The 16,953-nt window shown below is 38.8% G+C and overlaps 2 protein-coding genes across 2 annotated transcripts in view; one reads left to right on the forward strand and one right to left on the reverse strand.

The window, feature by feature from the left end:
• LOC146504878 (blastomere cadherin-like) overlaps positions 1-5,922 on the forward strand; it is a 31,512-nt gene extending 25,590 nt beyond the window's left edge. The window contains exon 12 of the mRNA XM_085183629.1: positions 4,936-5,922. The gene's annotated coding sequence lies outside the window, so the exon portion shown is untranslated. The remainder of the gene's footprint in view (positions 1-4,935) is intronic.
• LOC146504875 (uncharacterized) overlaps positions 1-16,953 on the reverse strand; it is a 197,652-nt gene that overhangs the window by 104,264 nt on the left and 76,435 nt on the right. The window lies entirely within an intron of this gene.

Here is a 16,953-nt window from a genome sequence, read left to right on the forward strand (position 1 = left end):
TTTTCCATGATTATTGTGGGACTAGAATGCTAGCGAGCACTCCTTCAAGTGATTTTCTTACTCTGTTTGTCAAAGAAAACAAAAGATTCAAATGGTGTAAACCACAGTCAGCAGCTGCCTAAACAATAGATTTGATGATGTGTTGGAACATGATCATGCTGTCACTGAGGAATATACTTCTTTACAGTAACTGAAACATATATAACTAATTAAGAGTATCGGTATCCGAACATAAAAGTTCACAGTTGGTTATGTCCAAAAGTATCTTTAAATTCCAAAGAAATTAAGTACTGTTACTTTGTCTTGATGCACACTCAAAATAAAGTACTATTACATCCACTTACAAGTTTGTAGAAGAAACTTGTAAGTGGATGTTGTGTAGAAAGTCGAGATATTTTGGAGGAAGTGTATGATGACAGGGATCATTTTGCTGTTATGAGACATGCCAAATGATATTTCAGATCCAGTTACCACTTCATGAATTGAAAACACAATCCAGTCTGGTTTAAAATATACCTGGTGCTGCATATTATTTTTACTTAATAACAGGGTTTTACTGCAATTATAGTTTTTATTCATATCATTTTTAGTGAGCTTTTCCCAGCAAATAGACTGACTAACACAGATAAATATATTCCTGCAAAAACTATCAACGCATGTCCGCTTTGACTTCAGAGAAATCATTATTCAGCCTAAAGATCAGAAAACAGAACAATCTCTATCATTGCACCAACCTTTACATTTGTCAAATATCGTTTTTTTATTACCTATAGACATATTACCTTATGTCTCAACATAAGAACCACATGAGTGCAGGGAACCCAGGTTACCCACCAGAAAATGGCATTGTGACAAAACAGCCAGTGTTAATCACCAGTAAGTTTTTTAACATTGTGGCCCAATACCGTATAGTCACAGTTCTTTTAATATGGCCTGCTGCATAAAACACAAATTAAATAATGTATATGTACTATACATGTATAAGAAAAGAAAATGGGATTGTTGCTCTTTTTTTTACAGTAACTGTCTATCTCTTGCTCTTGCTCTTGTATCCTTTCAGTCAAAGCCAATAAAGTTAAGCATTGAAAATCACAAGGTTGAAACTGGGACTGTTTTTTATACACTATCATGAAAGCATAGGAACACAACACTCTAATTTGGTGCTCTTGCTTTGTAAACTTGGGTTCATTTTGATCATGCATGAAGAAGAAAGTCTGCCCAATTGAATGTTATTCATATACACTGCTGCCCACTAGATGGCGACAAATGCATCATGCATTAGTATAACCACTAACAGAAAACGACCTCATCTAACATGTCTGACAGGGAAGAAAAGTGAAACCATATAGACCTTTATAATAACTTTTCTATTTCAACAGTGGGCAGCGACTGGTTCAGGCTTCCCGGCTGCCTGTCACTGCAAGTCACAGCTTGTTGGTGGAGTAACGCCATGTTATTTAAAGACGGTGAAGTCCAGCCTGCTGACTATGTTGCTTTCACTTATAGGTCTGTGCTCTCAGTGCACTGTGTCAGGCCAGCACAGCGACTCACTCACTTTACAAAATTTGGTCTGTCTGTCATGCATGTGTGAAATAATGCAAGAAAAATATCGTTAATTTATTGTTTTGGAAAAGATTTTTGCAATTTTTTGCTTTGTCCATGATTCAGAGAAGGCAAAGGTACAAGGATTGTCATTTAGGTTGTTTTTTCTTCTTTTTTATATTCTTTTTCATATTAATGTTTTATTATATCCAAAGAAGTTTAATTTCAGAATTAACTTCTTGTGTGCAAATATCAACTGCACTAAGCTACATATTTTGTTTAACAATATCTTTGGAATATTTTTAATAGCAATAGTGAAACCAAAAACAAAACAAAAAAACTGAACGAAATCAACCTAAACAAGAAGAGGAACAACAATCTCCTCTTAAAGAGGCTGAAAAGATTTAAGTTGTGTGCCACCCCAACTGTGATGTCATCACGCCTTTTTAAACAACAAAGCTTGATTTGAACATTGAATCAAACAGGCCTCTAATGTGAAAGGGTCTCTAATAATGCTGACCATTAGAGCAGGGGTGTCCAACTCCAGGCCTCGAGGGTCGGTGTCCTGCAGGTTTTAGATCTCACCCTGGGTCACCACACCTGAATCAAATGATTAGTTCATTAGCAGGCCTCTGGAGAACTTCAAGACATGTTGAGGAGGTCGTTTAGCCATTTAAATTAGCTGTGTTGGATCAAGGACATGTCTAAAACCTGCAGGACCCTTGAGGCCTGGATTTGGACACCCCTGATTTAGAGAATCACTGTCAACTCTTTTTACAAATTTTTTACAAATTTTCCTTTGTAATTTTCTTCTGAAGCCATTTTGATTAGGGCTTCCATAAAAAACAAGGAATCAAACTGAAAGCAAAGTCTCCAGCAAACAAGATCAGACAAGTGGGCCGTCTGTAGTCTGTATTCCGGGAATTCAGACTCAAACATGTTCCTCTCTGTCTGCTGGGTGTTTGGTAGCAGGTTATTAGCCAGATATATGCGATAAACTAACTGTGGATTAAACTGTTTGTTTTGTAGTCGCTCTTCCTGCCTTAGTTAAAGCTTTAAATACACCAGTGTTTACAAATGGTTTACTTCAGTTTGCAAACCCCCCAGAAAGACAGTGAAAATGGAAACAATAACAAACAGAAACAAACAACAAGCTACGTAAAAACCTGTTCTACATTATCTGTTCTTTCAAGGCAGCTGGAAACACAAAACTGCGATTGTCACCTGGATAAACTTGTTGGCAAACATTTACAAATGGAGTTGAGTTGAGTTTCTGGGCCAGACTTCCTTTAGATATACTGGCTCTTGAAAATGTTTGGCTCTTTAGCTAAATGTTAACTGCATGCTGTTTGCAGTTATGGAGAAGTGAAACATACAGGAGCTGGAAGGATTTTGTGAATAACAAAACATTAATATGCATGACTTGACTGCTGGTATTGTTTGTGCTTTCTGACACTTTAAAGTGAATGATAAAGAGACCTGAAATAAAAGCACATGTGATATTATTGTCTTGCGAGCCAGTTGTTCCTGTTTAGCAAGCCTCTGCTGTCTGCAGAGAGTGAGGCAGTTTTACAGCTGCTGATAAGCCAGGCTCTTGCTTCACTGTGCCTTTGCTTCTGTTTGCAGTGGAACAGCTTAACTGAAAGGCACAGAGGTGTGTCAGTTACTGAAAAAACATTTGGGAAGGTTTTGTACCAAACATTGACATAGTTTTACCACCATATTCACAGTGGCTGTTGCCAGGTAAAACCAAAGAATAATGCCATTCCTGCCCTACTCTTACTTGGATTTGCTTCCTGTGTTTACTAATGTCAATGACTGTAATTCTGAAAAAGAGCCACACCTATGCTCGCACCTGAATGACAATAGACAGGCCATTAAACACACACAACAAGCACATGCAGAGGTAAAGATTAGAGGTGTGGTCACAAGATTTCTTAGAGATAAACAGCAGACAGGCCTTGTCCTCAGGCTCCAGTCTGCCAGGGATTAGGGTGTGGTTATGGGGGGATGAAGAGGAATTCTTTTGGTTTGTGCCAGGCAGTTTCCAGTGATGTGTTTTTTTCTTTTTGCTCTTTGGTTATTGTTAAAGTGAAGTCGTTACAAGAGTTGTTTTTCTGAAAGCATCTTGGCTTCATAGTACTAGCCTAAATTGTTAGCGCAGCGCAGTATGTTTAGAGACACTCCCAGCAGGAGAAAACATGTCAGCACAGGAAGTGAGCAGCCTGAGGTGTATTTACTGCAAACATGTTCAGTGCCGTTAGCTGAGAGCTCAACTCATTTGAACTCTGGTGACACACGATCAGAGAGAGATATATAAACAGACCAATGCAGTGGCAGGTTAAAGCTTGTTGAATGTACGTGTTTAATAATGATACAGCTCAAAATAAACTCAAGTTTCAAGTATTCTCGTCACTGCTTTCTGTGGACTTTTGTGTCTGTTCCCGAGATTGAACCTGGGATGTTGTGCTTGCTACATTATAACGTTAATGTTTACAGCCTGTTACAAAAGACATTTCCACCTACATAACAAGTGTAGAGTGGCTGATTTTTACTTATTTATTTGTAACCCAGCCCCCCATCAGGCCTGGGTGCTATGATTGACAGATCCAGATCCAGCTAACAGTTGTTTGCTAGGCCTTGCCTCTACTAGTGCCTACTGCCTCTACAAGTTGAAGTGGCTCACTGAGAGAGCTTTGACACACTCAACAGAACGAAGCCATAACTCATTTTGTGTGTACCTTACCTCCTCCTTACCCCCCTTTTTCAATCTCACGTTAATACAAATACTTAAGATTCCATCTTTGACAACAGCTCAAATTTACAGTTAGACTGTAAAAGGGCTCAGTGTGACATTAGTCCAACAGTAGGGCATTACTGGAGGCTATTTTAGTGGCAGATTAACATAGTCTTCGAAGCTTTGTGGTTTGTGTGTGACTGAGTAAAACTAAACTCCAGTGATAATAAAGGAATGTTCCAGTGAGCCACACTGGCTGTGTTTTAGCAGTTTTTGGACAACAAGCACAGAGCAACAAGGCCAGCACACAGGCGGTGTTGGTATATTAACTTTTCCTGGAATCCCTTATAAAGGGAATTTTTCATTGTTACTGTTTGGCAAGAACACTTTCCAAAAATTATATTTACGTTTGCAAAACAGACCATTGTTTCGCTCTGTGTTTGATTCTATATAAGATAACTTCCCTTGCACTAGCAGGACTTTGTATTTGTTAGCAGTTCGTGTGGATTTTGACTCCATGAAGCAGGGCGTGTACAGATTGTTTGGAGATAGTTAACCAGTTAATCTAAATGTTTCATACAGTTGGCGGAGATGCAGACAGTGTTCTTTGATAATAATATTTTCTTTCTTTTTCTTTTATCTGTATAACAATGGAGGACACATCATGTGTGTGGATGCAATAGGAGAAGTCCCCACCACCATCACAGGATATGGAAACACTGTTTCAACACAGCTTCAGTCTGGTTTCCCGCTATCACAGCATGACTGACAGGCTCATCACAGCATGAGTCACAAAGCCTCAGGGCAATGACACATGGGAGAAACAGGAAGTTGTACAGAAGGAAAGCAGCAGAGCATCATATGAATGGCAATCATGTGGATCACCCTTTCACTCACAGTGATGCTGTTATTAGAAATGTTCTAACTCCCCCTCTGTCATCGTCACAGTTTCAACATAACTGTATATGGAAAAAGATTCTGTTGTCATCGTCATCTGTAATTAGTTCGAGACCTGAGATGGCAGTCTGCAGGCACTTTCAGAGTTTAGCATTTCAACATTAAGATTTTGTCTCTCTGCTACCTGATGATTTGAAGGAACAACCTCAAAACATGAGGGGATTTTTCAAAATGTGCATTTTCTTAAATCTTCAAATCTCTTTTTGGATTTCCATTTTCAGCATAATTATTTCTGGTCCTTTGGTACAGTTGTTTTAGGTTTATTTTTTGTTTTTATTAAAAACTAAATGAATATACTTTTTTTTTTCCAGAAAAAGCAGCTATCACCACTTTTCTGTGTCAGACTGATGTCATTTCCATTCGTTTTCCAGTAACTGCTAAAGAATCAGTTTGGGCTTCAGTAAGGTTGGTAACAGTGGGAACCAAATGAATTTTATACACCAATATTGCTATTAATGTATATGTTCTTCTAAAAAATCCTAGTTTCTCGGATGAAGAGGTTTTAAAATAAGGAGAAAATGAACTATTGTCACAGAATGTGAAAATAAAACACTGACTAATTCTTCAGTCTGCTCTTTTATCTAAAAATGATTCTCTGGAACGATTACTCAAGAGCTAGAGCAACTATCACCTCCCCTCTCCTACTTCGTCATACAATTGCATTAGGCTTCAGGTGAAACTACAGGGGGGAAAAATATGACTAGGCCTTTGTCCTGCCCCACACAGGCACACATACACAGATCTTACACTGAGGTGGGGATGAGGGGAACCTCTGTAAGGACACTGACAGTGCAAGGTAAAAGTAATGAAAATGTATTTATATAGCACTTTTAAAGACAAGAAACTAGTTACAAAATGCAGTACAGAGGTATCACTTAGAACCAGCTCGGCAGCCCAGTCGCTGTCCAGCCCTGAACAAAGAACATGAAACAAATGCCTCTTTGAACAGATGACTTGTAAGCTGAATGTCACAGATGTGTAGAGAGTGTGGTGAGCTTTCAGAGTTTTGAAACTCAGATTGTTAATGCACAATCTCCCTTAACTGAAGGTCTCATCTTGTAAAGCCATAAAAGTAAGAGCCAAAGTTTTATACTGAAATCCGAGCCTGACTGGAAACCAGTGCTGCAGCTTTAACCCTGGGATAATATGAGAATAATCATGAGAGTGAGATCAATGTTTTACCTCAGCATTTTGTAGAGATTGGAGGCAATTAATAGACGCATTAGTACAGGGGTGTCAAACTTAATGTAGAAAAATTGTGATTTATCTTTTCTTGGCACTTCTGCCTTCTCCTGCTGCTTTCAGATGTCACAGCACAGAGCAGGCAGTTTGCGCCTCCTCTCCTTGCTTGTGTTTTGAGGTTGTACTGTCACGTGACTTGGCAGCGCTAGGCAAAAAAAAAAAAACAAGCAAGCATGCTCAGATCCAAGTAGATAAAGGTGGTATAATATGGCTCAGATTTGACTGGATATAATTACCCTTTTGTTTAAACTGTGAAAGGGAAATTGTATGATTACTATATTTAAACTACAAGTAGATGTGCTGCAGCCTTAATCGTTTTATTTTTTTGTCCTGGGTTCTAACTAATTCATTCAGATTTCACAATTTGATGATGCATCCACTTTATCGGAATTGGCAATACCGGCCCAATATTTACTTGGTATCGGAAGGATACCAAATCTTGCAGTATCATACAGCACTACTCACCTCTTGACAGAGTGAAGAAACAGTCTTCATGTTGAGTCATGTTCTTGGAACGCCTACTTCACAACAAACTGAATTCATGTTTCAGTTCATGTTACACTGAACTTCTCAATAAAGCATAATATTCAACAACTAAAACACAATTTTCTGTTTAGGAAGGCTAATAAAATATCACAAATGATAAAAATATCTGTTACTACTTTTTTCTAAACAGGAAAATTAAAAGAAAATATGGATAACAATAATAATTATATTTTAGCATTAAAAATAGCATTTTAATTAAGGATTAACCAAAGCATAAAAAATATTTTGGTAATTACCATTTAGGGCAGCTGAGGCAAAAACCTTACACTGGGCAGTGGTGTAATACTTGTGTTATGATCTGTAACTGTCATCTTTTGTACAATAACTTTGCCTGCAATAATAATTGCCTGCAAATATGAAGAATTACCTGATATACAGGCTCATTCAATGGCTCTACGCTATCATGATCAATTTGCGGTCTGTGGTTTTTTTTATCACCAGCAGCACTTCGCTGCAAATGAGCAAACCTGCAGTTGTTTACGACTGAGTGCACAAACACTGTTGTCATGTGACTGTGTTTAAGTGAAGCTCTGATCAGAAAGTAGGGCTTCTCTTCCATGACGATCTGATGGGAACTAAAAGCTCATGAGCGGCCTGACAATGGGCTTTTAACAGGAAGTCAAGTGCTATTGAACAGCTGAAGTGCTTTTATGCTGTTGTCAGCTGCAGACATATAGATAAGTTCCACCATGTTATGTACTGTCCTACTATGGAGGTTTTCCTGTAAACTAATTGTGCTGATGAATCACTCAGAAGGAACTAAGAGCTACACATTGTTCTATGTATGGACACACGGTCCATCTGATCTAATATATATGTATTAAATGTGCCTCTCTAAAAAAAACATTTGACATGTCCTTCATATGAAATGGTGCAGCAGTCAAAGTTTCCTGTGTCATACTCAAACAGTATGACACAGTATGACAGTATGACAGTATCTAAATCAAACAGTATGACAGTATCTAAATCACTGTGGTAACCTATGCTGAATACATAACCTGGTTGAGAGCTCTAATGTGCACCCACACAAGCAGCAGCAACAAGAGCACAGTCAACAATAGCATAATTAACTTGAATTTATTTATAAATTTTTTAACCCCTCTGTGCAATACATTAACAGTGTTCTGTAGCATGAATATCTTGTGTTGCATTTTATTGCATTTCACCATGTGATAATGTCTCTGGCACTCAGAGGGATCATTTTGTGTGGAAGAAGATTTACACAACCAACAAAACGACCATTTTTAACTGACTGTTTACTGCCTGAAGCTTCAGAAAGTGGCGCTTAAAAGAGATAATCACTGTTATGATACCCATTATCTCCAACTGGGGTTTTGGGGTTTTGTCAAGCCAAGTAATGCAAAGCAACTCTGGCTGTGTTCAACTTTTTTCGTACTATACAATGTAGTTAACATAGTCACTTGTTTGTTAAGAATTTTGTTTAGGTTTGTTTGGTTTTGTTTGGTTTTGAGCAAATTAAATCCAGAAAACTAGTTCATGCACTTATTACTTCTAGGTTGCACTACTGCTATTATTATTATCAGACTGTCCTAAAAACTCCCTGAAAAGTCTTCAGTTAATTGAAAATGCTGCAGCAAGAGTACTGACATGGACTTGAAAAAGAGACGCTGGCACGTCACTGCAACCCCCTCTGGCCTCTCCTCCGTGGCTGCTGGGTGACCTCTCGTTTGGGGCTCTCCTCAGCTCTTCCCAGGAGGGTGGCACGGTTGCGCCTTTGGTGGTCCTCCTTGGGTCTGGGGCCTCTCGATGTCTGGGGCCTGGATGTCCTCCATACCTGCTTCATGCCCTGGGGGACGGGGCTATGGCTCCCCACACTCCCTAGCAGATCGTTACATGGAGAAACCTTTTGAATATAAGTGTGCTGATCCACACGGGTGTTCACAGACACAAACTACACCTTTCATGGCTGCTGCCTCAAAGCACATTGTGCTCTGTCGATCTTGCGTGCTGCACATTAACATGTAATATTTAGTATCTACTGTTATCTACTGTTAGCTAGTTTATTGTAATGGTGTTTATTTATTATGTTGCTCTTTTTTGTTTGTTTTCTCTTCTGTTTTTTTTATCTCCATACATGTGATCAAGGTGTTTTGTTTGTTTTTCTTTTTTTTCTTCCCCCCTTTCTCACCATCTCTTCTCCCCTCTATTTCTCTTTCTCTCCCTCTCTTTCTTTCATTCTTTCTCCCTGTCCTATCCCCCAGTCATGTCTGTAACAACCGAAAATAAAATAAAATAAATACATAATTATAATAAAGGTTAATCAAATGGACCAATATGGCAAGGCCATGATAAATCCGCTTGGCATCTTTCTTGGCCTTCAGAGAACAATTCTGATGGCTAAAGATCCAAACGGGACAGGCAGAAAAGATAAAAAAGAGAGAAAGAGTTTCTCGTATCTTGGGTTCTCTTTATTGGCTCCCTGTTAAATCCAGAATTTTATTTAAAATCCTAATGAGGCCCCATCTTGTTTTAAAGCTCTCATAATACCAGCAGACTGCCTCACTCTCATTGGCTTACATGTGGATATTTAAAAGCAGAATGGGAGGCAGAGTTTTCAGCTCTCAGGCCCCTCTTCTCTGGAGCTGCTCTCTACTTTTAAGATTAGGCTTAAAACTTTCCTTTTTAATAAAGCATACAGTGAGGAACATAAGTATTTGAACACCCTGCGATTTTGCAAGTGCTCCCACTTAGAAATCTTGGAACGGTCTGAAATTCACATTGTAGGTGTATTCCCACTGTGAGAGACAGCATTTAAAAACAATTCAGGACATTGCATGATTTTTAAATATTTTTTTATACTGCACTGCTGCACATTATTTAAACACCTGGCAATCAGCAAGAATTCTGTCTCTCAAAGACCTGTTACTATGCTTTTAAAAAGTCCACCTCTACTCTACTTATTAATCTAAATTAGTAGCCACTGTCTGAGCTCTTTAAAGACACCTCTCCACTCCACAGTCAGTCAGACTCCAACTACTACCATGGGCAAGACCAAGGATCTGTCAAAAGACACCAGAGACAAAATTGTGGACCTCCACAAGACTGGGAAGGGTTACAGGGCAATTGCCAAGCAGCTTGGTGAAAATAGATCAACTGCTGGAGCAATTGTTAGAAAATAGAAGAGACTAAAGACGACTGTCAGTCTCCCTCGAACTGAGGCATAGGATAAAGTCATGTGGTTAGATGAGACCAAAATAGAAATTGGCCTCAACTTCATTCGCCATGTTTGAAGGAAAAAGAAGGATGAGTTGCATCCCAAGAACACCATCCCTACTGTGAAGTTTGGGGGTGGAAACATCCTGCTTTGGAGGTGCTTTTCTGCAAAGGGGACAGGATGACTGCACTGTATTAAGGACAGGATGAATGGGGTCATGTATTGTGACATTTTGAGCAACAACCTCCTTCCCTCAGTCATTGAAGATGAGTCGTGGCTGGGTCTTCCAACATGACAATGACCTGAAGCACACAGCCAGGTTAACCAAGGAGTGGCTCCGTAAGAATTATATCAAGGTTCTGGACCAACCTAGCAGTCTCCAGATCTAAATCCAATAGCAAATCTCTGCAGGGAGCTGAAACTCTGTGTTTCTCAGCAACAGCTCAGAAACTTGACACATCTAGAGGAGATCTGTCCCACATAGCAAAATTGGTATGGCCCAGATCTGGACCACACAATGTGCTTACACATGGCCCACATTGCGCAGATCTGGTTTGCCAGAGGCGTCCCACACATGGGCCAACACAAGGCCAGTTGCAGGCACACTGCTGGCCCAGAACAGTTTCAGCTCTGGCCCCAGATGTCAGCCTAATGTGTACCTTAACCAAGCCATGTAATGACAACATATGCCGGAACATAATAGTGCAAAAGTAACATGACAGAAATCTGTTCAGATAGTGAATGGACTGATTAGTATATAGCACTTTTCTACTCTCCCAGATTACTCAAAGTGCTCTATACAACATTCACCCAATCGCACACTATCTTTAAACAAATGCTTCCTGACTACATTTATATACATCCACTCTCTGGACATGCAGACTGGAGGAGCCAGGGATCGAACCACTAACCTTCTGATCAGTAGGTGACTTGCTCTACCTCCTGAGCTACAGCCACCCAGTGGCAAGCATGAGTAAACCTTCACTAGGTTTTGGATAAAATTTACACTCACAGACCTGTCAAACCTACATTTGAAACATTGGCTACCATAGCAGTATAGTATTACAACATGGCATTTGGGTCTTCTAACTAAAATAGGAAAATAGGAACATAAATAATGCCATCATTGCCAGACCTGTCCCACATCTGGTTGACATAAACTCAGCCATGACACCGGTCAGTCAGAAGTGCCAGCTTGATGGCAGATCCAGGCCAGACCTGTTTTCTATGAGCCTGGGCCACATAAATCAAACCACAATCGAGCCAGATATGGCATGCTATCACATAGACAGTGCCATCTATGCCAGGCCTGGTCCATATCTGGATGACATACGTCTTATCATGCCAGAAGTCAAACAGCAGTGCCAGCTTGATACCAGATCCTGCTTGCTATGTGGGCGTGTGGAGGAGTGGGCCAAAATCCCTGTTGCAGTGTGCAAACCTGGTCAAGAACTACAGGACACGTTTCACCTCTGTAATTGCAAACAAAGGCCTTTGTACCAAATATTAACACTGATTTTCTCAGGTGTTCAGACACTTATGTTCCTCGCTGTATAGTGATGCTGCATCAGGTAGACCGAGCCCTCCCTTAGTTATGCTCCATTAAGTCTAGGTTGGTGGGGGATTCCCATGATGCACTGTTGAGCGTTTCTTCTTCAATCCCCTCGTTTCACTCACTGTGTGTTTATAGACATCTCTGTATTTGATTATTAGTTGTTATTAATAAATATAATATTAGCAATAATGCTAATGAAAAAATATATTATAAAGTGTTTTGAGGTTCGAGATTTTTTGTTTGTTGTAAATTTTCCTGAAACTGAATTACAGGTACTATGTGTTTATGAGTCAACTGCTGCTTATAAAAGTTAGGCTCGTTAGCTATTGAACCGTCTCACTGCTGTTGTTTTTTTTTTTTTTAATCCAGCAGTTTCTGTGTTTCCTCACTGCTGTCAGCAGATACTGGCCTATAAACATTGACCCAACAGTTAATAATTGACATGATTTCCCTTTTGCAGCAGCCTTTGGTTGCCTTGACTGAACGAGACAGTCTGCCAGGTAGTAGAACAGACAAAAGAGCACAGGGTTTATTTCTGGTAAATGATCTGAGTTTATGTTTAAATGGTATATTTATGTTTAATGAGAAGTGTAAGGGCAACCATAGTATACTAGATTAACTGACAGCAGAGCTAAGTGTCAGAAAGCATTAGAAAGTATTCCTTTAGTAAGGCAGTTAGGCTTAAAAGTGAAAGAATGCTCCTTAGCATAAGACTCCATGAATCTGGACTAACAGCTCTGCCAGGGTGAACTTTGGCTCATCTTAAGAGGTTTCAACAGAGATAGAAACTAGCAGCAATGTGGTGATCATATGGAATGCCCATTCAATTCAGCCCCTCATAGCAACAACAAGTGAAATAACCATTACCAGTGTCAAGTGAAATTATCATCCTGTGGCCTCTGACACTGGACTCATCTCTGTGCTTATGTATTTTTATTACAGATATTAGTTTTTTCTTGTTCAATGGACGTTTTTCTTTCCCACTGTTGCCAAGTGAAAGCTCATAAGGCGTTTATGTGATTGTTGAGGTTTTCTGTCTATTGGTGTAGAGTCTTTACCTTAAAATATAAAGCTCCTTGAGATGTTGCATGAATACCTGCTTGCTTTTCCAGAATGCGGATAGCCAAATACCAAAAGAGCAGTGAACCTCGGAGCCAGCAGCAAGCTTCTTATCAAGGAAACCAAGCTCACCGTGTTAAATAGTTGTTTTGAGCCCCTCACTGTAGTTTTATACCAGACCAGAGGGTTCCACACTTGCCAAATCCCACCTAATTCTGTATAATATGACAAAATTATCTACAAATGCCTATTAACACTGGTCAGCTTCAAGATGACACACAAAAATTGAAAAATATAAGTGCTTTAGTTCAGCATAGAAAGCATTACTATTATTTGATTATTAGCAATATATATATATATATATATATATATATATATATATATATATATATATATATATATATATATATATATATAGTAAGTACATCTGAAGCTGGTGAGAATGTAAAAACCTAGGAACTATAGTCTTCTAGGGTATAAAACTACAAGTTTTTATGTGAGTGATGGTGTTAAATGCAAAGTCAAAGGATGGCTAAAGTGACAGCTCAACCTGTAACTAATATAAGTGGGCTGTGTCAAACTAATTGTTTTATTTTTCATTTCCCTTTTTTCACTTCCTGTTCTAAAGTTCCTTCACTGCCTAATTTCTCTTTCTGTTTTCACAGTTGTATTATGCATCTCTACTTCTTTTTTTGGATATAGTTTACCAAATTCAAGTTCATGTTGTGGAGCCTGTGAGCTTGTTGTACATTCCAGAAGGATAACGCAAGGACACATTGTGCACACAGTGTGTGTGTGTGTGTGTGTGTGTGTGTGTGTGTATGTGTAAGACAATGTAATAATGGTTCATTGTCAGAAATTCCACAAAAGATAAGATATCTGGTTAAAATACATTTTGTCTCTTAGCTGACAGAAAAGAAGAGTGAATGTCAGAAACTTGTATTTCGAAATTCTTCCAGGGTACTCTTACTCATCCTGATGCTGTTCATGTTGCATGGCAGGTTTGCAGCTTTTATTGGACTGAAATGGGAGTTGTCTTTTTATTAAACACCCCACAACATGATTATCCAGATATCCAGGTACCAGAGTTGCCTCTCTGCAGTTTCTCTCCTCCTGACATCCCCCCAAAACCCCCATTCCCATAAAGAGTGTGTCTGCTCCCAGACCATCAAAGGATGAATTAAAAAAAACTGCAAATTCACAAATACCTCACAAAAACATTGCGATGTAACATCTACAACTGCACAAGAAGTAAACCGGTTAAATGCTGACTATTAAACATTAGGTATCTCTCTTGCAGTAAAGTAGAAGAGTATTTTTACCTTGCAAAAATGCATATTTATATGCATTTATGAGTTTTTCTTTTTTTTTCAAAAAATGTCCAGTTGATTTATGTAATGTTATGCACAATTTATTTAAGACAGCAGTTACTGCATCAGTTTGGCTAGTTCTGTGTTTGGGTTACAATATAGCATGATTAAGGATACAGAGTTATTAATATTAAACATCTAATTAAACCAGAATGTTTTTGTCAGTCCACCCCAACTCTCACGTAGCATAATGTGACATGTTTGTCGCATCCATTTAAAGTCAGCCAAGTGCTTGAAGAAAGATTTGAGCATCTCATTAGTGTCTGCTCCATGTCCAAGGATGCCTGTTTAAAATTTCATGGAATTCCATCTAATGGTCCTTGGGATATTCCTGTCTTACCAAACATGGATACCTGAAAGTGCAACTCTACAGCCATCATTAGAGAACATTATAGAGTCATAATCCTGCATTGAACAGACAGTTATTGTGAACATCAAATCTTAAATTCTTCCAGTTTAATCCCCCCTGAATGAAAATTTGTATCTAATGTATAAATAAATAAAGTGTATTCATGAAGGTGGTTTCAAAGTCGTGGTAGTTTAAAAAAAATTTAATCAAAAAGAGAATCAACTTCTACATTAAAGGAATGATTACACATTACACAGTGACTTAAAAGGATCACTCACTATTCCATCTCAAGAATGCAACATGACACTTTTCACTGCCTTCTTCCTTCTCTGCCCTCACATTCTCTTTGCTTCCTCTTTCTCCCTCCCTCTCTGTCACACACTGATCTTTTATTGGCTAAGTGGTGGTCACTATAAACTGACCATTCTTCCCACCCCCACATCTCCGTGTTCGAGGGATAGATGATGAAAGAAAGGCGCAAAAGATAACATCACTTAACTGCTTTTCAAAAATCCCCCATCTTCCATGCCTGTTCACTCTTAAACTGTGAGGATTAGACTACACAACATATGATATAAAGGGTATTTGAAATAACCATCTTCAGCTTAACTCGTCATTTTAACATTCTAGTCAGAGCATATTCAGTTAGACCTTGCATGTAAATTCTAATAACACATTTCCAATTATCTATTGTAATCTTACAAAGAATAATTGCTGATTAATGTATTAATATTCTAATTAAATATCCATCAGCAATGGTGTGCTTGGTATCAAAAACATACCAAGCACAGAATTCAGAAAGAAAGGAGGGAGGGAAGAGCAGCTAACATTAGCTATGGCTGAGCCCGGCTACATTCATGGTGAGTAAACTGTTTGCCAACTGTGTTTTATTTGCTCCTCAGCATCACAATGACAGCATTTGAACAGTGCTGTGAAACTGTTTGTAATCAGGGTATGCTGAAATTTGCTAAATTAGCAAATATTTATAGGATCTGCTAACATTCAAGCAAGAATATCTGTTCCCAGAGCTAACTATCATTTTGGCAAACTTTAGTTAGTTAAAGGTCTGTCAAAAACCTAAATTAATTAGATGGTTTCATAGATTTTATTTCAGTTTTCAATTCAGTAAAAATCTGCTAAGTCGTGTATTAAATATGAAGTTAATTAATATCAGTTTTATGTGCTTATCAGTGTGATTTCCTGAAAGCTAAAGAGTAAGCTAATGTTAGCTGCTAGCTTCCATCAAGTTTCTATTTTCTTGGAAAAGTAATTAAGGTTAGGGTTGTTGTTTATTTATTTTTTTACTTTTCACACATCTTGGCATTGTTTTAGTTAAGGAAACCCAGTGGACTTAAATATTTCAGTGTAGTCTTAACCCCCCTCAAGTATAAATGTGTGTGAAGGTTAGCTGGAAAGTGCTTAGAAGCATAGAAGAAAGTGCTTGTGTGAATAGTCGAAGGTGGCATGTTGTATAAAGCGCTTTGAGGGCTCCAGGAGAGCAGAAAAACGCTATATAAGAATCAGTCTAATTACCATTTAACTCCACAAGCATTTGTTTGTGTCTGCCAGATGTTAGCTGGTAATACTATTATATCCTTTTGTGGCTGCATTTTAGGAAAGCTACAATCTCTGATATCCAGTCCTGTGCAAACAGTCTTGATCTACTCCTCATTTCTTTATATATGGGGTGGCTGTAGCTCAGGTGGCAGAGCAGGTCAGCCACTAATCAGAAGGTCGGTGGTTCGATCCCAGGCTGCCTCCTGGCTGCATGCCAAATATCCTTGGGCAAGATACTAACCCCATGTTTGCCTACTGGTGGTGGTCAGAGGGCCCGGTGGCGCCTGTGTCCGGCAGCCTCGCCTCTGTCAGTGCGCCCCAGGGCAGCTGTGGCTACAATGTAGCTTGCCATCGCCAGTGTGTGAATGTGAGTGTGAATGGGTGAATGACTGAATGTAGTGTAAAGCGCTTTGGGGTCCTTAAGGACTAGAAAAGCGCTATACAAATGCAGGCCATTTACCATTTCTTTATATATTACTCAGTCAAGCCTAAAAAGGCAAGTAACACAGGTGAATCGGTGTTAGTTGACAAATAGCACAGGTAAAACCAAATCTTTAAGCACTTTGTTAATCACAAAAACACATAATTGTTCCCGTTTCTTTAGTTGATTCTGTAAAAAAGAAAAATGACAAAGGACACAGTGTGACTGGTATAAAAATGTAGTTTTTCTGTTAAAATGCTATTAGAATATCTTGGCATATCTCTGCATGTTGTGCAGTGTATCCTTAAAAATGTGAGGACTGTCAGGAGAAGTGATACAGCAGTGAGTGTCTTATTAAAGCTGAAACGTATCATCAGATTTTTATCTACCATCTAAAAAGCATCTGGCTGGCAACAGCTTTGTTTTTTCAGCATGCCAATGAT

Source organism: Neolamprologus multifasciatus, chromosome 13, assembly GCF_963576455.1.
Source record: "Neolamprologus multifasciatus chromosome 13, fNeoMul1.2, whole genome shotgun sequence".
Lineage (NCBI taxonomy): Eukaryota > Metazoa > Chordata > Actinopteri > Cichliformes > Cichlidae > Neolamprologus > Neolamprologus multifasciatus.